The sequence below is a fragment of the Panthera leo genome, chromosome B1 (genome assembly GCF_018350215.1).
Source record: "Panthera leo isolate Ple1 chromosome B1, P.leo_Ple1_pat1.1, whole genome shotgun sequence".
Classification (NCBI taxonomy): domain Eukaryota; kingdom Metazoa; phylum Chordata; class Mammalia; order Carnivora; family Felidae; genus Panthera; species Panthera leo.
Genome location: NC_056682.1, coordinates 183235878 through 183255622, shown reverse-complemented (window position 1 = coordinate 183255622; position 19745 = coordinate 183235878).

The following is a 19745-nucleotide window of genomic DNA, read 5'->3' as shown; positions in this document are numbered from 1 at the left end:
TTTACCAGCTGAATGGCCTCAGGAGGCTTAACGAGCCCCTTCAGACCCAGCTCCCTCGCCTATAAAACAGAGACGACGATACTTGCCTCGGAAGCTTCCTGAGGGATTCATTCGCGGGTGGTAAGGCCTGCGAAGCAACCCGTGTATGGTTGGCACTCAATGGAGAACAACCATGCTTATTCGCCTTGGTAATGGTCTAGAAAAGTCTTCCAGTGGACATGGAATGAGAAGCAGGCCTCAGGAAAGACGGGGAAGAACAGAAAGTAGGAGAAGGGCAACCTGTCGGAAGAACTGGAGAATGAGAAGAGTACCTAGAAAATCTGGAGGCAAAGCAGCGGTGCTCCGAGAGGCTAACCAGAGCCACGGGCTCATGGGCTTAGAAAGTCGACTTGGCGCCTGAGTTGAGAGGCCTTGAAATGCCAAGAAGCTCCGGCTTTCCCCTGGGGGTCAGTTAGGAAGACTGAAGGTTCAGAAGGAAGCAGAAGGGCTCCCCCTGGGCCCCCTTTCTTCCTCTTCCTCAGCCCGACCTTGATCACATCCGGACTTCCTTTGAACTTGGAGGCTCTCATTTTTTTTTGTAGTATTTATAGTTCTCCTTACCTATGACAAGTAGTCTCTGGACTTCCTGTGCCCAAGACAGCTGCAGGACAGGGGCAGCCAGCTGTCCCCTCCATCCCCAGGGCAGCCGCCGAAAGGCGACTGCGAACACAAACCCTCTCTTGACCGTTAAGAAGCGAACGACTTTTAAAGATTAGCTGGCACCACGCGAAACGAGGCCCCTGAACCTCCCCTGTCAGATCCACGCTACCTGGGAATCCGAAGGAGCGGTCGGCCGTGACTCATGCTCTCTCAAGGCTCTGTGCAGAAGGCCGTCTGCCAGCAGATCCGGGGGCTCGGTTCCAGCAGCCAGACGCCTGGGGTTGTTGTGGGGACAGGCTGTGCTCTCCGCCACCACGCAGACCACATGGAGGCTGACACGGGAACCTACGAGGTGCCTGGAAGGTTTCCTTCCACAGGAGGCAGCAAAGGCAAGGGGAGAGGTTCTTTGTCCCCTGCTTTCTGGAAGCGGGAGTCGAGCGAAAGAGAGCCTAGAGTCCGGCTGACCTCAACGGACAAGGTTGACCTCAAGGGTGTCGTGCGGGGACACCCTTCAGGGAGCCTGTAAAGTCTGCAGAATTGGGCGGGTATGTGCGTTTTGTGAGGAGACGACCCACGGTTTTCGCCGGCTACTTTTCGTTCTAAGACCTCCTGCACGTCTTGAATCCATTTGGTCCAGAGAGCACGACTGACTCTCGAGAAGTCACTCCACCGGTGGGCAGCAGAGAAGAGGGTAGAGGCGGGCTCAGCGCCCTCCCGCTGCCCTGGCCCCACGAGGGGGCCTGAAGTGAGGTGACAGTCTGTGTTATTCTGAACATGGCCCCGGAGACAGAAATGAGATGCGTCAAGAGAGACCACTCGGAAAGTCCTTGGGCCACGGGCCCCTTTCCTCCTTCCAGTCGGCCCCTCCCCCATCAGGCAGGCAGTGACCAGGACAACACAGTCTCGGTGACAGGCACGTGCAATTGCAGAGGCTGCCTCACCGAGGACCCAGCACCCGGAGGGAGGGGGGATTGTTGGGGAGTTTCTGGCCCCCTTAGCTGTCCGCTCAGGAGAAACAAGCAGCTTGAGGATGAGCGGGGAGAAACGGGAGCACTCTGGGGTCTGAGAGTGACTGCTGCTTTTGTTGCTGTTGTTTGTCCCCATTTATTTGGAAGAGCGGTGGCCACTTGGACCTCACCTCTGTGGAACCTCACAGCGGTCGAAGCGATAAAGAGCCCTCGCTCTGGGGGCCAGCAACTGGGGTTTGAATCCCGGTTCCATCACTTATTACCGACACAACTTTAGGCGAGTTTCTTAACATCCCAGAACTTTTCTCGGGTGGGGAATAGCACATCAGGGCCCACCTTTGGCAGGCTGGCGTGTGCCAACTATTCACACGCAGCCACGCTCTTCTTCCCAGCCCAGCCTCCCTTGCCCTTGGGCCTGCTGTGTGATTGAATTCCTCAGTAAATGGGATGTGAGGGGAAGGGGTGTGCACTGATCCAGGCCTGGCCCAGCAAAACTTCCCCGGTGATCCTCTGGCTTCCCCACTGGCTGGCTGAGGGTGTCTAACAGGAACTTAAAGCCCCGTGGGATGACGGAGCCACCGAGTGGAAGGAGCCTGGGTCCCTGGATCACCATGTGGAAGGCCAGATACCTGCACTGAACTGTTATTTGAGTGAAAAAAAGCTTTCATTGCATTGAGATCCTGAGACTCTGGGTTGGGTTTCTACAGCAGTTAGTTTACTTCATAAAGTCGTTGCAAGAATTAAACGAATTCACATATGCAAAGTGCCCAACACAGTGCCCGGAACGTATATACATGAGCTATATACATAATTGCTATTATCATGATATTTGGACGATTGATAGGTAATGAGACAGATAAAGAGAATTATCTTTTTTTTTTGAGACATAATTATCTAAAAGGGTTGTAAAGGTAGTGGGCCAGAGTCTTTTCTCCCTGTTTCTTTTGAGATTCGGGACGTTAAGGTGCACAGCAGAATCGTTTGACTTGCATATATTGTGAAATCATCAGCACAAGAAGTTTAGTTAACTTTCATCATTTCAAATAGAGGCACACACAGAAAAGGGAAGAAAAATATCTTTTTTTCTTTGGGATGAGGACTCTTGGGACCTACTCTCTTAACACCTTTCAAACATACTATGCAACAGCGTTAACTGTAGTCACCACGCTGCATGTGACACCCTTAGTACCGATCTTAAAACCGCAAGTTGACGCCTCTTGACCACCTTTATCCAATCCCCCCACCCCTACTTCCGGTAACCACAAATCTGATCTCTTTTTCCAGGAGTTTGGTTTTTTTTGTTTGGTTGGTTGTCTTGTGGTTGGTTTGTTTGTTTTAGATTCCACATATAAGTGAGCTCATATAGTTTTTGTCTTTCTCCGTCTGATTTCTTTCACTTAGGTCGGAGTCTTATTTCTTAGATTATTACCAAGATAATATTAAAAATATATTTTACGGGGTGCCTGAGTGGCTCAGTCAGTTAAGCGTCCAAATCTTGACTTTGGCTCAGGTCATGGTCTCATAGTTCGTGAGTCTGAGCCCCACATCGGGCTCTGCACTGAGCGCCTGGTGCCTGCTTCGGACTCTGTGTCTCCCTCTCTCTCTGTTCCTCCTCCACTTGTTGCCCATCTCTCTCTCAAAATAAATAAAAATAATAAACTTTATATATATGCATACATTTACTTTACAGCTGTAGAGTTTGCATTTGGGGGTAAAAATGGCACTGTAGAAAAATAAATTGAGGGATTTATTACAACATTTCTATGTTTCTTGAAGAAAAAGAAACGGCAACCACTTTTCTCAAGGAGACATAATCTGGGTGAAATAGAGATTTTTTTCTTTAACCAAGTTATCTACGCAAAAATACTATCGTCTCTTTTCCAGTCACATAATTATTAAAATAATTTGCTTGTATGAGGAATAGAAGGAAAGAAGGAAGGAAGGGAGGAAGGAAGGTCATAACTGAGCCTACAACAGTAGACATTAGTATTTCTCCTGCAGTGTTGTCTTTCTGTCCCAGTCACAAAGGCTTAACCCCCAAGGTCATCATCAGTTTTTGTTTTTTGTGTTGTGTGTGTGTGTGTGCGTGTGTGTGTGTGTGTGTGTGTGTGTTTTACTATTACGATGACCTCCTACTAGCCAACCTGCTCCCAGTTTCCTCCTCACGCCTCCCTGCTCACTCCCAAATCCATCTAGCACACTTTCCACAGGATAATTGCCTCAAAATCTGCCTTTGTCACCATCTCTTTCCTGTTCCAAACCCTGCGTGGCCCTTGGTTGTTTCTCGCAGAGAATCTCAAACATTTTACAGAAGGGCTATAATGGTAGGGAAAAAAACTGGTGTGATGTATTCTTTAATCATTGATTGAATTCACTCAAATAACATTTCTGAGCACGTGCTATCAACCAAGGGATACAACAGTTAACAAAACAAGCACAACGTCTCTGCCCTCATGGAGCTTACTCTAGAATGTAGGAAGATAGAGAATAAATAAGTAAGTTAAATCATGATGCATTAAGTGGTGATAAACATAAGGAAAAAAAATAACTGTGGAGGAATAATAGTACATATCAAGAGAGGTGATAGGAGGATGTCATTTTATATAAGGTGATCAGGGGAAGACTCACTGAAAAGGGATATTTAAGCCAAGACCTAAAAGGTAGGGAGGAAAGTATGTACAGAGCTGAGAAAGAGCATTCCAGAAGGAAGAACTTTGGACCAAGAGCAGACGTGGTGTGTTTGAGGGGCAGCATGGAGTGCAGTGTGGCTGGCACGAGGTGAGTAGGAGAGTCCAGATCGAGTGAAGGCTAGAAAACAATCAGATGAGAGTTTGGCTTTTACCCTGAGTGAGCTGGGAAGCCATTGGAGGATTCCAAGAAAAGACACGTATTGAAATGATCGTTCTGGCTGTTGGATAGCAAAGGGCCTGACAAAGATAGAGCCAGAAGACCAGTAAGGAGCCCAAGATAGTAATTTGAGCAAGAGATGATGGATGATGGAAATTTAGACCAGGGTGGTACCCGTGGAAGCTCTAAATATAGTTTGAACATAGATCCAGGACGGTGTTCTGATTGATTGGATGTGGAGTATAAGAGTGAAAGAGTAAAAGAAGAATCCAGAGTGTGAAGCCTAAAAAGATAAAAGATGGCGTTGTCATTTAATGAGATGGGAGAGAAGCTGGTTTATTGTGGGAAGATTAGGAGTTTCCTTTTTGGGTGTGTGAAGCCAGATGCACACTAGACAACCAAGTGAGAATGACAAGTATGTGGTTGGAATTCAGGGGAAAGGTCCAGGCTGGAGACATAAATTTGGAAGCTGTCACCATATAGATGGTATTTGAATCTGTGAGACTGGCTGAGATCACCACTCAGAACACGTGGATAGTGATGACATCAAAGGGCTGAGACTGGGGGCCCCCCAAAACGAACTGGTCTGGTAAATGAGAAGGACCAACAGAGACTGAGGAGTGGCCACTGGGAGAGGTGAGACCAGCAGAACATGGGTCCTAGAAGCCAAGTGAAGGGTGCGTGATCCCAGAAGAGACTGATAAATGACATCAGATTTCTGCAACAGTCAAATAAGCTAAGGCAGTTAATTGGATTTAGCCACATGGAAGCTACTGGGTCCTTGAGCAAAGAGCAAAATGGGAATGGCTCTTTATCAGGATATTAGCAGAATCCTGATAAAGCCATCCCATCAGAAGAGACTAGGAGGAAGAGAAGTAGAAACAGTAAATGTCGACACACTTTGAATGAGTTTTGCTATAAAGGAAGCAAAATAGAGAGGCCATATCTAGAGGAGAATATGGGGTCGGGATGGTTTTCCTTAAGTTGGGAGAAATTCTATCGTAATTGTATGTCACCAGAAACTCAAGAGTTCATTGGCTGAAGTAGCCTGCCATAAGCATACAATTTGAAACCTTAAAGATGCACAGAAATTTTTCCTTTTACTCTGGAGAATATATGTTTTTTTTTTAAGTTTATTTATTTTGAGGGAGAGAGACAGAGCGTATGAGCAAAAGAGGGGCAGAGAGACAGAATCCCAAGCAGACGCCATGCTCAGTGCAGAATCTGTAGCAGGACTTAGTCTCCCAACTGTGAAATCATAACCAGAGCCAATAGCAAAAGTGTGATGCTCAAGTGACCGAGCCACCCGGGCACCCTGTTTTTTGTTTACAAGTCTCTATCCTCTCTGTGATATTGTGATTTACAAGAACAGATACACGTATTCGGGCTTTGTCCCCATTTCTGGCACAGAGCTCCTGAAACCCTTGAATTTCTTAAGTGATGAAGACAATAAAGGTGGCTTTTGGAAAGCCCCTAAGTAACCAAAGAATGAGAGCTGTTTGCCAGGGAACCCAGCCATGTGATTTGAGCATCCCACCCTCCCTCCGGTGTCTATCAGGATTCCTCCTTTGGTGTGTAACAGAAGTCCAATTCAAAGTTAACTAAGCAAATGTGGAATTTACTTGCTCACATAACTAGAAGGTTCAAAGGGGATGAATCAACTGCAGACATAGCAATCAAGCGTTCAGCTAAGGTCATTAAGAATCCGTCTCTGTCTCTGATCCTCTACCTTGACTTCTTTCTCAGACAGACTCTTCCTAGTGGTGACAAAGACCACCTCCAGCCACTGCAGACTCCCTTGCTTCCCTAGCACGTGAAATCTCAGGACAGAGAGAGTCTCTTTCCCGGTAGTTCCAACAAACCCTGGGAAGAGACTTGATTGGCCCATCTTGAGTCATGTGCCCATTCCTGGACCAATCACTGTGGCCAGGTAGACGCGGAACTCTGATTACCTAGGCCTGTGTCCTGTGGCTCCACCGTGACCTTAGAACTGAGATCCTCCCTTCTAGCCCGGGGATAAGGGAGAGGTTGTTCCCAAGGGGAAATTGATGTCCTGTTGCCTGAAGAAGGGGGATGCATATTACATGAGCAAAAGGAAATATTAATGTCCATTCTACACTACTAATTTCAATTTATTGTTGAAGGAAATTTTCCCATTTTACTCAAGAATTATTGTTGCTTACCTTTTCACATTTTGGGGGCTTATCTTGTCAATTCTTGGAACTTACTAGAAATTAAGTTTTTAAAAAGTAAGAAAATAAGCCAAATGAAACCAGGAAAATGAAATTAATAAAGACAGAAATCTAACATTAAAATAGAAATCAAGAAAATTGTGAAAGAATACATAAAAAACTGAATCATTTAAAAAGATTAATAGACTGAAGACTATAGATGCTGGAGAGGATGTGGAGAAACGGGAACCCTGTTGCACTGTTGGTGGGAATGCAAATTGGTGCAGCCACTCTGGAAAACAGTGTGGAGGTTCCTCAAAAAATTAAAAATAGACCTACCCTATGACCCAGCAATAGCACTGCTAGGAATTTACCAAGATACAGGAGTGCTGATGCATAGGGGCACTTGTACCCCAGTGTTTATAGCAGCACTCTCAACAATAGCCAAATTGTGGAAAGAGCCTAAATGTCCATCAACTGATGAATGGATAAAGAAATTGTGGTTTCTATACACAATGGAGTACTACGTGGCAATGAGAAAGAATGAAATATGGCCTCTTGTAGCAACATGGATGGAACTGGAGAGTGTGATGCTAAGTGAAATAAGCCATACAGAGAAAGACAGATACTGTATGTTTTCGCTCTTATGTGGATCCTGAGAAACTTAACAGAAACCATGGGGGAGGGGAAGGAAAAAAAAAAAAAGGAGGTTAGAGTGGGAGAGAGCCAAAGCATAAGAGACTCTTAAAAACTGAGAACTGAGGGTTGATGGGGGGTGGGAGGGAGGGGAGGGTGGGTGATGGGTATTGAGGAGGGCACCTTTTGGGGTGAGCACTGGGTGTTGTATGGAAACCAATTTCACAATAAATTTCATATATTGAAAAAAATAAAAATAAAAAATAAAAAATAAAAAGATTAATAGATCATATGAGCTTTGTTAAGGATAAAAGAAAGAATAGAAGCATAAAAATTTATAAATAAAAAAGAAGATACAACCACATATACAGAAGATATCAAAAGCCATAAATGGATGCACAATTGAAAACCTGAGAAATGTATGATTTTTAAATAAACTACAAAATATCAACATTAATCATAAAAGAACTAAAAACATTTTCAAAATTTAAAAATGGGTAATTAATGTTAGCTGATGTTATAGTAGTAATGTATCAAATCAACATGTTATACACCTTAAATTTATATACTGTTATTTGTCAAATTATATCTCAAGAAGAATAAAAAAAAATTAATTTTATTTATTTTGAGAGAGAGAGAGAGAGAGAGAGAGAGAACAAGTGGGAGGGGGCAGAGAGTGAGGGAGAGAGAGAATCCCAAACAGGAACCATAAGATGCTGACCTGAGATCAAGTTGTCTTAAGCAACTGAGCCACCCAGGTACCCCTAAAAACAAAACAACAACAACAAAAAAATGTAAAGGGATAATTAAATGTTACTTCAGTAATTCTAGGCCGTAGAAAAATGTAGAAAGTTCTGTAATTCAGAATTCAAAAAAGATAATCAACCAATCAGTGAAACATGCAAAATTTTTAAATTAGCCGATAGAAGCCAGCAATGAATCAAAGTAATATTCTCACAATCAAGTGGTGTTTATTCTAACAGTTCACGGTTAGTTTACTATAAGAAAATCTGTCAACATAATTCACTACTACAACATTTTTCCAATTTTCTATTAATGCTTAACAAATGACCCCAAAGCCTAGTGTCCTAAATACATAACAATGTATTATTTCTTGTGATTCTGTGGTGTGGCTGGGTTCAGCTGGGAAGTTCTGCTTCATACAGTGTAACTGAACGACTCACGATTGTCTTCAACTGGGAGTTCAGCTAGGCTGGAACATCCAAGATGCCTTCTCATCGTTTAGTAATTTAGCCCAAGCTTCGTTACACTTACGGTGTCTGGCTGCCAGGGGGGAAGGGTTGTTCTAAAAGGACCAATTCCGTTGTATAGGGGTTTATCAAGCTCTGGTTGCATCATCTGGCTGCTTATCAAGCTCTGGTCAACCATCATGATGATTGGTTGAAGTCACACAAAAAGCTATACAGAAGTGAGAATACTGGAAAATGTAGTTTGTTGGTGTCACCAGTGTAACAGTCTACCAAGAATATTAAAAGAGAAAAATCAAAGGACCCTGCCAACTAGTGCCCAAAACACATTTATAAAAATTTAACGGCCATTTTTTTTTTTTTTTTTTTTTGGTTTCCTATTTTTGAGAGAGAGATGGTGTCCACTTGTGAGAGCACAAGTGAGGGAGGAGCAGAGAGGGAGACAGAGAATTCGAAGCAGGTTTGGAGCTGTCCACACACACCCCTACGAGGGGCTCCAACCCATGAGCCAGGAGATCATGACCTGAGCCAAAGTCAGACAACCCCAACTGAGCCACCCAGGCACCCCTAATGGCCCTTTCTAATAAAAAGTTCAGACAAAGACGTGTGGGAACCAACTGCAAACATATCAAATCATGTGAGATCACCAATGTCCAACTCTTTTAAACCTATAAAACAGCATTTGCATGTGGTTTAACCTAATATTAACCCACATGGCAAGTGCAAAAACCATTTTCACTAAAATCTGGAACTTGAACAGAAAGCCGTAATCGATACTATTATTTAACATTATCTTGGGATTCTAACCAATGCATTGAGACACGAATATGAAATAACTGATATAAATGTCAAAAGAGTCTGATGGTTTATGATATGGTTATGTACTTAGAAAACCCAAGATAATCTTATAAAATATTACTAGAATTAATAAAAGAACTGAATGTTCTGTCTTCTGGCAATAAACATCTGGGTGAAAAAGTAGTAAATATGTTTCATTCAAAATAAACTAAAGGCTTGTCTAGAAATTGATTTAATAAGGACACTTAAATGAAAATATAACATCTGATCAAAATATCTAAACATAAATCTAACAAATAGAAAAAAAGTTTCTCAGTCTTGGTTGAGAAGACGACATAATGTAAAAGTCCATTCTCCCAAAATTAAGATGTAAATTTAATGCAATTACAGTTGAAAGGCCAGCAGCATTAGGAAGGTGAGAATTGGATAAAATTGTCTTAAAATGTATGCACAAGGATAAACGCCTGAGAAGAACTAAGGGAAAATATTGAATAGGTAGAAATTTAATATAAATTAAAATTAAGGGGGAAAATTATACAGTGAAAACTTTCCTCCTGTCCTTGTCTCAGATCTGCCCAAGTTTATCTCACCCCCCACCATTTGTATATCCTTCCAGAATTTTGACAGGTGATAGATAGATAGATATACAGAACTTGTTCTTTCCCTATTTTCTACATAAAGGGTATCATATTATACACTCTGAATCATGTTTTTCACTTACTAAATCTCCAAGGTATTTGTAGTACAAAAGAGCTTTGTGTTGTTTATTACATAGATGCTTCATGTTCTATTGTATAGATATAAAATAATTTATTTAACTAGTTCCCTATTATTGAACGTTGAGGTTGTTTGTAATGTTTTGTTACTGCCAGCAATGTTACGATGTGAGTGTGTGCGTCTGTGTGTGTGCACGCCTTTTCTCCTAAATATATCTGTAGAATAATTTCCCAAAAGTACCATCGCCAGGAATATACATTTGAAATACTGCCAAATTGCCTGACGTAGGGGTTGCACCAAGGGGTTATGCTTTTACCAGAAATGAATAAGAATCTGCTTGCCCATAGCATCACCAACAAGTTATGTTACCAAACTTTTGGCTTATTGCCAACTTAAGAGGTGAAAAATGGTATCTCACATAATTTTCATTTGTCCTTGTTTTTTCCGTCTTATTAAGAGTGAGATTGAGCATCTTTTAAGAGCCATTTGTAATTCCTTTTCAAAAACTCTTCATATTCTTTGCTTATATTTCTAATTGGTTGAAGGATAAACGAATGACTCAATGGAACAAAGCAGAGAGTCCCAACCATATATTTATAGTTTCAAGTAGGACAAAAGGGACTCTTCTTGTCTAGAAAAGGCAAATCAATAGACATAGAAAATAGATCTGTGGTTGCTTAGGCTAGAGGGTAAACAGATACAAGAAAACTTTTTGGGGTGATGGGAATGTTCTAAAACTGGATTGTGGTGATGGTTGCAAAACTCTATCAACTTACCAAAATCACTTAATGATGGATGAATTTCATAGCATGTAAATTATACTTCAATAAAGCTCCTTGTTTTGAAATTTAAACTTTTCATTCTAGTATAGTTAATAATAGTTTCGGGTGTACAATACAGTGATTAAACAATTCCACACAGCACCCAGTGCTCATCACAAGTGCCCTCCTTAATCCCCGTCACCTATTTCACTCATCCCCCCCCACCTCCCCTCTGGTAACCATCAGCTTGTTTTCTGTAGTTAAGAGTCTGTTTCTTGGTTTGTTTCTCTCTCTGTTTTTCCCTTTATTCATTTGTTTTGTTTCTTAAATTACACATATGAATGAAATTGTATAGTACATCTTTCTCTGACTGACTTATTTTGCTTAGCATTATGCTCTCTAGCTCCCTCCATGTGGTTGTAAATCAATAAAGCTGTCTTTAAAAAGTGATTTTTCAATCCAGTGGGGGAAGGATTAGGCATTAAATAAGGATGGAAGAATAAATGACGATCCAGCCAGAAGAAAATAAAATGAGACCTTCTCTCACCCCATACGCAACATAAGTTCTAGGTAGATTGAAGATCTATCAGTTTGTTCTCTGTAGTTAAGAGTCTGTTTCTTGGTTTGTTTCTGTCTCTTTTTTTTTCCTTTATTCGTTGTTTTGTTTGTAAAAAGTAAAACAATAATACTAGAACACCACACATAAAATGTAGGGTGGGTGAGAGCTTTTTAATCAATATTGGAAATTCAGAAGCTATAAAGCACGTATGTACACATTTGATGAGATAAAAATCGGAAGCTTTGGTTTGGAAAAGACACCATAAACTAAGTCAATAGATAAACGTTAGCCCGGGGAGCAAGTCAAAGTTCAAAGTGTGAACAGCTATAATAATAATAATATACAAAGAACTCTTACAAAACAAGGAAGTCAGGGATAAACACCACAACAGAAAACTGAGCAAAGGATATGAACAGGCAACTCACAGAAAAGCAATCCCAGGCGCCCAACATATATATGAAAAGAAGCTCAAACTCATGTGTAATCGGAGAGATAGGGAGTAAAGCCACAACAGGATATCAATTTACACTGATTGGATGGAAAAATGAGAGACCAAAAATCTCTGTTGCTAAAGGGGATATAGGGACTATACAGTACCTTTCTGGTTGGAAATACATATTAATGCAATCTTTTTGGAAAGCAATATGGCAACATCTTTTATGATTAAAAATACGTATGTGTTTGACTCAGGAATTGTACTCCCAGGAATCTATCTCTTTAAGACCTAAGGACATATATTCACAGAAATAGACTCCACTGTAACCAGTGATTAAATAAACAAACCAGCCAGAAACTGGAAACAAACTGAATATCATCTATATGGGAATGGTTACATCAATTATACTACTGCTATCCCATTGAGTTATATGTGACCATTAAAAAGCATAAATTCAAGGGGCGTCTGGGTGGCTCAGTCGGTTGAGCGTCTGACTTCGGCTCAGGTCATGATCTCAGGGTTCATGAGTTTGAGCCCCGCGTCGGGCTCTGTGCTGACAGCTCAGAGCCTGAAGCCTGTTTCAGATTCTGTGTCTCCCTCTCTCTCTGCCCCTCCCCTGCTCATGCTCTGTCTCTCTCTCTCTCTCTGTCAAAAATAAATAAACATTAAAAAAAAAGAAAGCATAAATTCAGGGTGGCAAAGTCTGCTTGGGATTCTCTCTCTCTCCCTCTCTCTCTGCCCCTCCCACACTCACTCTCTCTGTCACAAAAATAAATGAATACATTAATAAACTTAAAAAAAATTTTAATTAAAAATAAAAATAAAAAGGATAAATGGGAGCTAAACTGAGTGAATTAAGAGAGATTCCATTAGGTGCTGGAGGAAAAAAGGAAGACACAGAAAAATACAAAAATAATAAAACGGTGATAAACATATATGTATTTATATAGACGTACATTGATGTTTATAGGTGATTATATGACCACGGAGCAAAAATAGTGAAAGGCTAATGTCTTAGTCTCCTCCAGCTGCTATAACAAAATATCACAGACAGGATGGCTTTATCAGCAGACATTTATTTCCCACAGTTCGGGAAGCTGAAGTCCAAGTTCAAGGTGTGGCTAGATTTCATCTCTGGTAAAGACGCTTTTTCTGGCTCCCTGATGGCCCACCTCTGTCCTGCTGGCCAAGAGAGGAAGCTCTAAGGTCTCTTCCTCCTCTTATAAAGCCACTAATCCCACCATGGGGGCTCTACCCTCACTATCTCCCAAAGGCCCCGCCTCCTCATCCCATCACATTGAGAGGCAGGACTTCAATACACAAATTTGGAGAAACACAAACATCCAATCCATAACAGATCAATACTAGGTAGTCTATGCAGGTTGCCTGGGGGCACCAAGGCTGCGCTGAGGATGCGACAGAACAACTACAAAGGGAAAGGGGGACCAAAGAAGAAAATAAATTAAGATTCATCGGTTAAAATGAAGATTTACCTTTCACCAGCAGGTTTCAGCGCACCTGACAAACAGCTATTGCCTAGGAGATATCGCTCTGTTTTCAAGACGGAAAAATGCGGGCTCAGAGAGCATAATGTCCTCAGCCAGGGCCCCCCAGCAAGGCAGTTTCTGAGCCTCCTGACTTTCCCGTGGCTTGAATCCCAGATAAAGTATATTCCCAGCTAAATAGAAGTCATGGGTGTGGAATCGAGGAGCAAATGTATAGATGGTAAAGGCTGAAGCTTCGAGGACTGGGCTGGGGGGGGGGGGGGGGCGGGGGAGGGTGGTTTAGGAAGTGGCCTGCGACTAGAGCTGCCCAGGGTCACCTGGCTGGGCGGGGCGAGGGTGGCGGCCTCCCTGGGTTTCCGGAAGGAGCAGAAGTGAGAGCGGCCGCAGCCCTAGGCTTCAGCTACCACGGTCTAGCTCCAGGGTCTGCGGCGTCTGCGGCCAGCCGTGGCTTCGGAGGGCTGAGACGGGAGCAGGAGTGGGCGACCAGATGTAGCAGATGAGCGGGGAAATCTGTTCCTGGGTGGCTCTTGGCAGGACGTTCTGGCAGAGCCCGGGAGGAGGATGGCCAGGCAGGAGGTGGGGGGCGGGGAGGGGGGAGCGGAACGGCTCTTTTTCATTTTTGATTTTGCAGGGCCTTCTGCCCAAGAATCTGTCCTGGCTGCGTGTCTTTGGGAAACTGCAGCTAAATTATAGACAAAGAGAAGAGGCGGAGCGGTTGAGGTGGGAAACGTGGAATTTTCTGGAATTCAGTGGTCAATCTTAATTTCTCATTCTGTGGACTTGGCCCTCAGGACCTGGGGAATCTAAACCCTAAAAAATAAAAGCAAGCAGCGTTTTTTTTGTTTTTTTTTTTGTTTTTTTTTCTTCGTTGTTAAAAAGTTTACAACCTGTGATCCCGGACAGTGTATCATGAGTGTTCCCCCCAACCCCCCATCCTCCCCCTGGGACGTGACTCCCTCCAGAGCCGGTCCCCTGGGGCAAGTCCGAGGAACTCAGCTAAACTCACGTGTTGCAAAGGAGCAGGGTAGCAACTGTGCTTCGCTATAAGGGGCTCTGGCTTCGCCCCAAGGACGAGGCGTGACCGAGGCCGGGCTCTGCCCGAGCAGCTGCAGGGGAGGGGGGGTCAGCCTGGGCTTGCAGAACCTTCCACTCCTTCCTTGAGCACAGCCATCCGCTGTTTTCCTGCCCCCCACTTCCCGGGCACTCAGCGCGATAAATGAAGCTCTTAAATAAACGGGAAGAGGGGGACACAGTCCAGAGGGCAAGATTTATTTTTATTTAGAAAGGTTGAAGAGGAAAAATTTAGATCCGATTTAAATATTTACTTGAAGAGGAGATCCACAGACGGCTGTAACATTTCTAACCTAGACTCAGGACAAGAGGCTGACCGTTGCTTTTCCGAACTAAGCCATAGGCACCAGAGAAATCCCCTGGCTGAAAGAAAGAAAGAGGCCTGGAGACTCAGGAGATTCGTGAAATCTACTGAAGGCCACAGACGTTTGAATGCACGTGTCTGCGACCCTGGGCACCTTGCTCAGGCACTCTAAGCATTCTTGTTTCCATCTGTGACAGATGGAGGGGAGAAGGTATCTCACAAAATTCTTACGAGATTTAAAAAAACGAGAACTTTCATTCTTGTAAAGTGTTGGCACATAGGAGGTGTTTTGTTTTGGTTTTTTTCTAATGAAGGTATTTTTTTTAATGTTTATTTTTGAGAGAGAGAGAGAGAAAGACCACAGGCGGGGGGGGGGGGGGGGTGGCGGGGCAGGGGGGTCACACAGAGAAGGAGACACAGAATCCAAAGAGGCTCCAGGTTCTTAGCTGTCAGCACAGAACCCGGCACGGGGCTGGAACTCACAAGCCATGAGATCTTGACTTGAGTTGAAGTCGGAGGCTTAACCGACTGAGCCACCCAGGCCCCCAGGAAGTGCTTAATAAAAGCGAGCTTTTACCACTTGACCACAGTAGGCCTTCTAAGACTGCTGTGGCCCTCTTATATCAAGAGTCTGTGGGTCTGATATAGGCCCAGGGGTCTGTATTTCTAGCATACCCTCCAGAGTTCTCTACTGGGCAACCATGTTCAGGAAGCAGGGTCCCAGGAGCAGAGCCACACAGAAGTGGCCGTTATTCTCACCCCTGAAGAACCGTTCGGATTCAGCCTCTTGGCTTCAAAGACCAGCAAATGCCTAACACACAGGTTGAACTCAGGCTACTACCTCTGCCTGGCCTCATCCACCCCATCTCCCTATGGCACCCTAATTCTTCCAGAGAAATCCCCCCCTCCCCTTCACATGCAAGCGCAGTCCTGTCAACTGCACCCCAAACCCAGCCCTTTCTCCCAACCTCTGCCCTTACCTGGGCCAGCTTCCCCTCCTGCTCTGCTATTGACCGTTCTCCATGAACACAGCCAAGGAGCCCTTTATAAAGATGGAGTCGGGCGCCAGGGCCCCTCTGCTCTGAGGGCCTTCGCGTCTAACCTCATCTGCTCCTCGCTGCCTTGCGCTGTGCTTCAGCCCAGCCGCCTCCTTCCTCCCTCTCACACATGCTAAGCTTGTGCCTGACTCACGGCCTTGGCACCGGCTCTTCCCTCTTCCCTCCGGCTGGCACACTGGCTCGCCCCATCTGCCCTCCAGCCGGCTTTCTCCTCCGAGAGCTCCCAGAGCTCCTGCTTTCTCCTCAGACAAGCCCCCGCCTCCACGCCAGCCCCTCAGACACGAATGCCCCGGCTTCCAGAGCCAAAGGAAGCAGCTGTGTGACCCATGACGGGTTACTCAGCTTTTCTGGAGCTCCGTTTCCTCACCTCTAACATGGAGATAAGAATCGTACTTACCTCTTAGGGTTGCTAGGAGGATTGTATGAATTTACGTGTCCTTTTTTTTTTTTAATTTTTAAAATTAAAAATTTTCTCCAGTTTTATTGAGATACAATTGACGTATAGCCGTGTATTAGTTTAAGGTGGACAGCGTAACTATTTGATATATGTATATATTGTAAAATGATTACCACAATAAGTTTAACACCCATCCCCTCATATAGCTACAAATTTTTTCTTATGATGGGAACTTTTAAGTTCTCTTTTAAGTACTCTTAGGAACTTGCAAATATGCAACACAGTATTCTTTTTCTTCTAAAAATTACTTGAGAGAGAGAGAGAGAGAGGGAGAATGCATGCAAGAGAGGGAGAGGGGCAGAGGGAGAGAGAGAGACAATCCCAAGCAGGCCCCACACTCAGCGAGGACCCTGACGCGGGGCTTGATCCCATGACGTGAGCCGAAATCAAGAGTCAGACCCTCAAATGGTCGAGCCACCCAGACGCCCCTACAATACGGTATTCTTAACTGTAGTCGTAATGTTACACGTTACATCCCCAGAACTTACCTATCTTATAACTGAAAATGTACACCTTTTGACCCCCTTCACCTATTTCCATAACCCGCCCCCCCACGTCTGCCTCGGAAAACCGTACATTTGTCCTCTGTATTTATGAATTCATTTATTTTTTAAGATTCCACGTGTAAGTAAGATCGTACAGTGTTTGTCCTTCTCTGACTTATTTCACTTAGCATCATGCTCTCCAGGTTCATCCATGTTGTTGCAAATGGCAAGATTTCCTTCTTTTTTGATGTCTGAATAATGTTTCATTATACACACACACACACACACACACACACACACACATTCTTTAGCCATCCGTTCATCAATAGAAAATGTACATAGTTTAAAATGGTGCCGGGTCTTTAGTAAGTGCTCAATAAATATATAGTATTAGCTCATATTTAGGTCACGGGATTATACTAATTTACTTATGTGTCCACCTCTTCTGTAGACAGTGAAATTGTGGGAGAACTTACTCATTTTATATCCAGGCCAACTGGCAGGGTTTCTGGCATAAAGAAGACACCAAAACTGGGTTGAACAGTGTCCCCTGCCCCCCAAATCTATACCTATACAGAGTCTCGGAATGGGGCCTTATTTGGAAATAGAGTCTTTGCAGCTGCAAATAGCTAAGGTGAGATCATACTGGATTAGGATGGGCCCTAAATCCAATGACTGGTGTCCTCATAAAAGGCCATGTGAAGATACAGACACTGACACAGAGAGAAGAGAGGGCTATGCGATGAGAGGCAAAGATCACCCTGATGTACCTATGACCCCCAAAACGCAAAAGATTGCCAGCAAACGCCACAAGCCGGGAGACGCAACAAAGGATTGTCCCCTGGAGCCTCCAGAGAGAGCGTGGCCCCACCGACACCTTGACTTTGAACTTCCAGAACTGGAAGAGAATAAACGTCTGTGGTTCAAGCCACCCAGTTCATACTTTGGTGTGGCGGCCCTGGAAAAAATGACCCAACACCCAGTGACTGGTGCGTGAGTGAGTGAGTGAGTGAATAATTCCGACACCTCCTTCCCCCAAACTCTGACTCCCATGAGAAGGCAAAAGCTTCCCCTCTTCTCCCTAAGACGCTGCAGGAGGTTCCTAGGGGTGCTGGGATCCAGAGTCCTTGCCCCTCTCCATCTAGAAGTGGAGAGACCGGTAACTGCCCTGCCTCAGCCAAGGGCAGCTCTACGTAAACTGAGCCACCACTGTCACAAAGACAATGGCCTCTGTCCAGGAGGGAGGAAGTTGTTCAGACCCCACCACCGGTGGGACAACACTGGCCGGTGCCCACGGCGTGTAGTTGCGGGCTGACACCCAGCTCCCACAACCACTGCTCTGCCCTCTCTTGGGAAACCTCTCACTTCCTCTCTCACATCCTGGCTATTTATATATATATATCAAGCTGCCTCATTTTCCCAAGGGGGTCATTTGGTAAAGATAAAAATGGCTCCGAGAAACCACAGACCAAAATACGTTTCTGATGAGAACCGCCCACCCTTCCATGAGCCACTTGGCTTAGAGAGTTCATTCCCTCCCCTCCGCAGGGATCACAGTTTGCCCAGGACGCAAAAGCACCCAGGCTCTGTGGGCCTCTGTCTGGGTCCTGGAATCCTGGCCTTTTCAGGTCCACCCCGACATTCTCTAGGACAGGTCGTGGGTTGAAGACATAAGTAATCACAACTGATCTTACTTCCTCTGTGCACCGGGCACCGCGAGCATCACTGAATATTCATTACACCTCCAGGGCTAAGGGTTATTATGAACCCCACTTTGCTGATGGGGAAACTGAGGCATTAGGAGGTTGGATAAGTCGTCCAAGGTTACACGGCGAATAAGGCATAAACAATAAGCCAGACTGTGATGATGGCAGTCTGGCTCCAGAGCCCAGGCTCCCAGCCACTGCTCACGGCGCAGCTGAAGGACGCGTCTTTGCAGGAGGCAGACCATGGGTCACTGAGGACCCCAAAAAACGATTCCTCTAAGCCTGCTTACCTTGTTTGTTGTGTTTCTAAAAACAGCTAGTATGGATTTTCTTAGCAATCATCCACTACAAACCTTTACTGAAGCACAGAAGAATATGGAATTTGGAGTCAGTGGGACATAGACTCCATTCCTGGCGATGCCCTACTCGCTGTGTGACCTCGGGCAAGTCACTCAGCCTCTCTGGACCCTGGTTTCTCCATCTGCAAAGTGACGGCAATTACAAGTTGTCTGGCACACAGTAGGCATTCCGCAAGTTTAGTTCTGTCAGCCTCCTTCTGCCCAAGTAGATTTTCCATGAAATTTCACAGTTAAAGAGACATAACGTACCCACCTGTCTTAGCCCGTCTGGGCCTCCATAACAGACTACCATAGACCAGGTGGCTTAATAACAACAGAAATGGTTTTCTCACAGTTCTGGAGGGAGAAGAGTCCAAGACGAAGACCCTGTCCTCACGTGGTAGAAGGGAAAACTTTGGTCTCTTCAGTCCCCTATAAGGGCACGAATCCCATGGTTGAGGGCTCCACCGTCGTGCCCTGGTCACCTCCTAATACCGTCACACTGGAGGTTGGGATGTCAGCACATGAATTTGGTGAGGGGGGGGAGCACAATTTTCCATCTGTAGCACCCCCTAGGTCACACCTCATTTAAGTCAGATCATTATCAAGCCAAGAAATTTGATGGTGACAGGGACCTGCAGAAATTGAGAAGTCTGGTTACTGACCCTGGAGCACCAACCAAGCAATGATAAAGATGTATGGTAAACATTCAGAATGTGGTCCTTGCCGAGCGCCAATGACCTCGTCTCCTGGGGGGGACATAGTGTCCTGGAATGAACGCTGAACCTTGAGGCTAAAGATAAGCTTTGGCCTCCCGGCTCAATAGGGAATTGGTATTAATACCTGCTCTGCCCGGCGGACCCAGTGATTTTGAAGGAGAAGAGGTATGCAGTCAATGAAAAGTGATTTAGACGCTGTGTTGTGACAAGCTCACAAGTGTAAGGCATGGCTGGATAAAGCAGTGTTTGCCATGAAATGAGGGTTTGGGGCAGCGCAGATACCAGTCTGAATAGTGCAGGTCAAAGGCTGCGTCCCGGTGTGAGAGGTGGACTGGCTGTCCTTGATTCACTCGCCCCACTCT